At 34.6% G+C, this 6,881-nt stretch overlaps 1 pseudogene; it reads right to left on the bottom strand.

Annotated features, from left to right (window-relative positions):
* Nucleotides 1–3,963: 3,963 nt before the first annotated feature.
* On the bottom strand, nucleotides 3,964–6,229 carry LOC149159125 (WUSCHEL-related homeobox 12-like; annotated as a pseudogene).
* Between the last annotated feature and the right edge of the window lie 652 nt (nucleotides 6,230–6,881).

Raw genomic sequence — 6,881 nt, 5'->3', positions numbered from 1 at the left:
TCTAAAGTAGGTCCTAAGAAATTTAGGAGGCAGATTCTGACTATGAAGACTAAGGATAATAATAAAATTTATCTTCACAATTGAAATTCCTATCTTAAAATGCTTTATGAATCTCCAAGTGTCATGGATATTTTGGAAACCCTTCTCACAACGACAGAAGTTTTCTCTTTAGAAGACATTAAGTTTGGGGCTAATCGCCTCGCTAATGGAAATCTAAGGACATTGAAGGTTACCAGGTGAAATCTTAAAAAATGGAGGTCCTCATCCCCCACAACTACAAGCTTTTCAATCAAGCAGTCAAGCAAGGGTTCCCTAAACATTGGACTGAGAGCCTCATTATCCCTATTTTTAAAAGTGGGGATACAAATAACCCCTCTAATTATCGAACAACTATGATCAGCCCTCTCTTAGCCAAGTTATATGGTAGTATTTTGGAAAATAAGTTAAGAATATGGCCTGAAAGTGAAGGTAAGCGGGCTAAAGGCCAAGAAGGTTTCAGAAGGCATCACTCAACAACAAACCACCTTGTTACGCTTAGGATCATTGCAGAGGAACGTCGTAATTATAAATCCAATTTGTTTTGTTGCTTTGTGGACTTTAGAAAGGCTTTTGATACGGTTCCTAGATACAACCTTTGGAATAGATTAGAAGAGCTAAAGGTTCCTCTCGAGTTGAGAGCTGCCGCTATAAGGTTATATGAGAATGTAATTGCCAAGCTAAAGAGCAATGAGGGGTGGTCGAAAGATATTAAGTGTAACATCGGAGTTAAACAAGGTTGCCCCATCTCCCCTGCCCTATTTGGCATTTACATCGATAAGCTCGAAGGCTATTTAGAGGAAGCAGGATGTGATGGCACGATCTTAGCTGGGATAGTCATCATCCTTCTTCTTTATGCTGACGATATTGTTCTTTTGGCAAGGTGCCCATCTAATCTTGATAAGCAACTCAAGCTTCTTAAGGATTTCTGCTCTACCATGGGTATGACTGTTAACACTGACAAAACAAAAGTTATGATTATCAAATCCAAGAAGGACACTTACGCTAATTTTATGTATGACAATAATAACTTGGAGGAAGTGTATTCTTACAAGTACCTAGGAATTGATATTCATCATAAGCTCAACTAGAACCATAGCATTGAGAAAAGGATTAATGGGGGTTGGAAAGCTTATTTTGGTCTTTAAAATAATTGTAAAATAGAAAACCTCTTAATGTGGGATAAAAAGAAGTTCCTCTTTGAAACTTTAGCCACTCCTGTTATCTTATATGGCTGTGAGGTTTGGGGTTGCAACATCTCCTGAGAATCATGGAGAAAGATTGAGCAAATCCAGAAGCGTTTTATAACTTATAACCTGAAAATTAAAAGTAATACACCCTATCCTATTCTCCTTATAGAAGCAGGTCTTTCCCCTATTGAGAGCCTAGCTATGCTTAGGTTTCTATTGTACAAGCACAAACTCAATAACATAGATGATCATAGACTTCCTAAGCTAGCTTTAAATTCCAGCCAAAACCACCTAAGGCTCAATCAAGGGTGGCATAAAGACACAAGGGCCTGGTTAAACTATTGGGAGATCAACGAAAATGATGATGCATTGCAAAACATAAATAACATTGAAGATATTGTTACTTCTAAGTTCAAAGAAAAAATGTGGTGTGAGAAAGATTTAGCGGCTAAAAGAAAATTAAGTTATTATAAGAAGGTCATCAACCCCACGCTAGAAGATCAAAAGTATCTCTCTATTTTAACTAGCTCAAAGAAGAAAGTTAATATAGCAAAGATTAGAACGAATTCTCATGAGCTCCATAGTGAAACAGGTCGTTGGGAAGTTCCTAAAACACCATGGATGGAAAGGATCTGCCATATATGTGAGAATAGGAACATCGAGGATGAAAACCACTTCCTCTTAGAGTGCCCCACGTACAACCACATTAGATCTCAGTTTCACAATCTTTGATACAATACTAACCTTCCTAGCCTTTTACAATGTCAAAATTATAGTGAGCTTGGGAGGTTTCTCTCCAAGCTTTTTGAGCATAGGAATAAAACCTTAAATCAAGATAAATAATTTGTTTCTTTAGGTCTGATAGACCATTGTTTGGTCTCAGCAGACGTTAACCACCACCACCACCATCATCATCATCATAAATATAGTTTATCAATAAGTTATAGGTTATATTTAAAGATTATTTTATTAAATTATAGATATATTTTTATCTAAGTATAAAATTAAAATAAAAAATTCAAATCATAATAGGATTCAAATTAAAACTATATGTTTTTTTTTTCTGGTTAAGACTAACCTAAGTACCCACGGCGGATTTGAACCAGTTACCTATCACAAGGAGTGCCTTAACAACGCACTCATTCACCGTCAATCCAAAGCCCCGTGGACGAATTAAAACTATATGTTAGATATAATAAAGAATAAATATTGATATACATGGATAACTATATATAAATCTTTATTAATATATTAAAAATTAATAAACTTTGATGATGAAGAATGTTCACTAAGATCAATATAGTTTATCAAACAATATATACAAAATATAGTATTATATTGATTTCTATACATATAAATATATGTCTATTAGACTATTATAATGGCAACTAACTTTATTAAAATTAATCCACCACTTTACTAATGATTTACATAAATGTGCTTTATCAATAAATCACATTCAATGGTTGTTTTATTAAGTTAGAGAGAGAGTTTTTGAATTAAATATGAAACAACAACCATATACAAAACTAGAATGATATAAATATTAATAGGCATTCATAACTATAACTATACATAAGAATAACTAGAGACACTAATGTATAAACATAGTTTAGATATTAGTAAACATTGATATAGTTGATAGTAATCTATAGTTAAACGTTGACAAACTTGGTCAACCATGTTCACCCATAATCAACCATATATTCACCATAGTCAGCCATGGTTAAACAAGCTCAACCATGGTTATCCATGATCAACCATAGTGAGTCATGGAAAACATGGTCAACCGTGGTTGATAATGCCCAACCATGCTCAACATGGTCAACATGGACTACTATAGTCACCTATGGTCAAACTACGGTCAACCATTATCTACATCCTCAAACATTATCAAGCATGGTCAAACATTATCAACCATTGTCAAACAAGTTCAATCATAGTCCACTATAGTTAAACAAGAAAAATCATAGTCAACTATAACTTGACCACATTTAATTATAGTCAACCAGGGTGAGCCATGTGCAAAATGGTCAAACCATGGTCAACTATTGTCAATATGGCCAACTATAGCCAACCATAAGCAAATAATCATCAACCATTTTCTTCCACATTGAACATGATGAACCATGGTCAACCGTTGTCAACCACAATCAACCATATGCAACATGGTCAGCCATAATCAGTTATAATCTATTATAAACAACTCTAGTTTAATATAGATTGCCATGGTCACCCATAATTAACTATTTGTTGACTATAATCTATCACTATCAACCATAACATTACTATATTTAAAAGTAGTAAACCAAAATCAACTATAATCTAACGCAAACATATTAATAACATAAACCTATAAAATTTCATTTTCTTTCTTTCATAATCAAATTATCACCCTTAATTAAAATAGCACAACCACTTCATTCATATGATTTAGTTAATAATAATATAATATAATATTCTATATTATCCCTTACTGATTTTACTTCAAAGTTCAAAAAAGTTTCCAAGGAATTTAAAGCATGTGGAAGGTGGATAATTTAAACTTATGCGACTGAAGTGTTTCCTCTTGTAACCATTCATAGAAACTGATCGTTCAAGTGCATAGAAACTAGCACGTGAGCCACCCAGTTTTGGGCCCCGTGATCCTCAGGAATTCCATAGAAACAAAAGTGATTTAAACTAATGCCGTACAGTGCCACAGGCCTTTTGTTTTGGTACCATAGAATATAAAATATCAATTTATAAATAAATAAAACATATAGCCTCGATATATCAAATCTGAAGTGTCGAATCTAACAGTAACAGAGAATTTTGCTGCAAAAGCAACAGTGTTCAACAAGAAGCTGAATTTTTCTGCAAAAACAGTAGTGTTCAACAAGAAGCTGAACAAGGAAAGCAGATCCACCAGTGATAAAATAGCCTTCATAGCTGCAAAAATAGAATAAAAACGTACCCATAAGGCCACTCAGATCAGAGCAATAAGCTTCTATATTTATTTAATTTTTTGAGACTTAATTATACTAAGACTGATTCCATATAAATGAACATAAGGAATATGTATAGCATACCAAGAAATATTTAGCTCCATGCTCCAGGCCTTCCAAGGTGAATCCCCATTCATTCACTAGCACCGACTCGCCAGAGGAATGGAGTAAAAGTGCATCATCTCCGAAGAAAGCCCTGAAGTTCAGGGGCTCCTTGGGGACTTCCATTGGAATGTCATTGATGAATACAGTTATTGATCGGTTACCGTTAGTCATGGAGTCCTCCTGCACACCTCCTGCAGACCCAGCTTAATATTAGACATGGACATGAAAACAATGTACTCACAACAAAGCACAAATATATGCATTTGAATAAGGGTATATGATACGTTGGCAGCTTGAAATTAAGACATGGTAACAACACTATTCCACTAGTATCAATGCCTATGTACCTTCATTCAAAATTCCGCTGCTTCCTGTTGTTCCCGCCCCTCCAAATGCTTGCATGTTACTGCATTGAGTACTGCTCATTTCTTGGTTCACGTGCGTCTCGTAATGGTTCCCGGGCAATGAAGATACTGGCACAGTAGAAGATGAGGGGGGTTGATTTCCAACCGTTATATGTTTAGACTTAACTGATGTTGACGTTGATGTTGATGTAGTTGAAGATGTGGTCTTTGCAACCTTGGGGCAAGGTTCAGACATTTGCGCATCTTGGACATGCCGCTTTTCTGGAACCAGTAGAATACATTTACATCACCAACTTGCCCGAATTCTTCGAGCCGAGCTCTGATCCTTTTTATTTCTTCTCTGGGAGGGTTCACCATGCCAGAATTGAATGTATCTTCCAGGATCTGGATCTGCTCTGGTTTTGGATGCCATCTTGACTTTGTTTTGGACATGCTCGTTTCCTTCTCCTGCAGATAATTACTTGACAATGCAGCTGCTGCATGGAAAAAATATTTACGAAAACTAATGTCAAATCTCTATCAAAACTAATGGTATATGACTGTCTGAAATTCTATCAAAACTTAATCTTCACTGTACTTGTGAATTTTAATTAACATGGCGCAATAATTTAAAACTCTTGGAAAAAATTAGCTTTTTATTTTGTAAAAAAAGTTAGAGTAAGATTATTGTTACCCGTTTTTAGCCCAAAATATACCCTTAAAAATGAATAAAACTTTAAAGCAACAAAACCATATTCATATACTCAAAAAAAAAATTAGAATAATATTTATCAAAATATTATAATTTAACGAATGACTAACTGCTATTTGCTATTGCAATATCTATAGATACCGAACCATTACAACAACATTGATCAAACTATTATATCATTCCCCAACCTTAACATTATCCTATTACAGTTTGATTAATCAAACTAGCTGCGATCCCTATGTCACTATCTATATTAATCTGATGACCGAGAAAGTACTATATTTGTTTACGCAAATGTAAACATGATGACCGAGAAAGTACTATATTTGTTTACGCAAAAGTAAACATGACAGAGAGTATTATTTCTTAAATTTTATGAAAGTAAACATGACAGAGAGTATTATTTCTTAAATTTTATGAAATAGTAATATATCTTAAATTTTATACTTCGTGGAATGAAATAGTATACTTCTGAAATAGTATACTTCCGAATGAAATAGTATTATATCTTAAATTTTATGTTTCTGTGATGTGATCTGATTTATGATATAAGGTTTATATTTTTTTTTTAAATCACATAGAGAACAAAAGATAGACGCTTTTCGATCTAGATCTAAATTCATCATTATATCTACACGGCATCTGAACGAGCTTGATTTAGTTTGGACGTGCAAGAGAAAAATATTGCCGACCTTCAGAATATGGTGGCCTCATCGCTAAAAAATTAGAAGTTTCTGGCAATTGATTAGAGGACTTTGATTTCAGGAACATTCTGGGCCAGTGCTTTTTGGAATTCATATTGTGCGAATGGAGGGACCGCGTCTGATCTGCAGGAGATATTTTTCCGTAGTTGCCTTTAACCCGCTACTTTGTTGCTGCAACGAGAACAACGAAACTACAATGGGCTCTCCAAGATGTGTGAATAGATCACTATCCCAATTCTCAATTTATAAAGCACCTAGAAATGCCATGATCAAGAAAATAGTGAAATGGGATGAGTACAACTGAATAGCTGCAAGCTCACGGTGGAATGATTTCATGGTGCAGTTACATAAGGGCATTGAATGGTTGGTTGAACGCCAATGGTTTGAAGGTCAAATGACAATATGCCCGTCTGTGACCTAAGAGTAACAGAACATTGAATGGTTGAGTGCAAATGGTTTGAAAGTCAAATGAAAATATGGTCGCCTCTAACCTAGGACCCAAAGGGCATGAATGGTTGAACACAAATGGTTTCAAAGTCAAATAACAATGTGGCTGTCTATAACCTAGGATCCAGATGGCATTGAATGGTTGAACACAAATTGTTTGAAAGTCAAATAACAATATGGCAGTCTATAACAAGGCTCCAAAATACTCTCTTGCAGAGGGTGTCTATGGAATATTAACGACGCCTTTTAACTTAAGTTAACATGCCATATTTAATATTTAATGTATAACCGTGATATCATTGTCACACTATATATTTCTTATATTTGGGTGCAATCTCATCATCTGTTTTTTCAAT

The sequence above is a fragment of the Pinus tabuliformis genome, chromosome 5_2 (assembly GCF_031772625.1).
Source record: "Pinus tabuliformis cultivar Carrire ecotype Pingquan chromosome 5_2, CPIR1, whole genome shotgun sequence".
In the NCBI taxonomy this organism is placed as follows: Eukaryota; Viridiplantae; Streptophyta; class Pinopsida; order Pinales; family Pinaceae; genus Pinus; species Pinus tabuliformis.
Note: the sequence above shows the minus strand (reverse complement) of the source record. Positions and strands in the feature narration are given on the sequence as shown.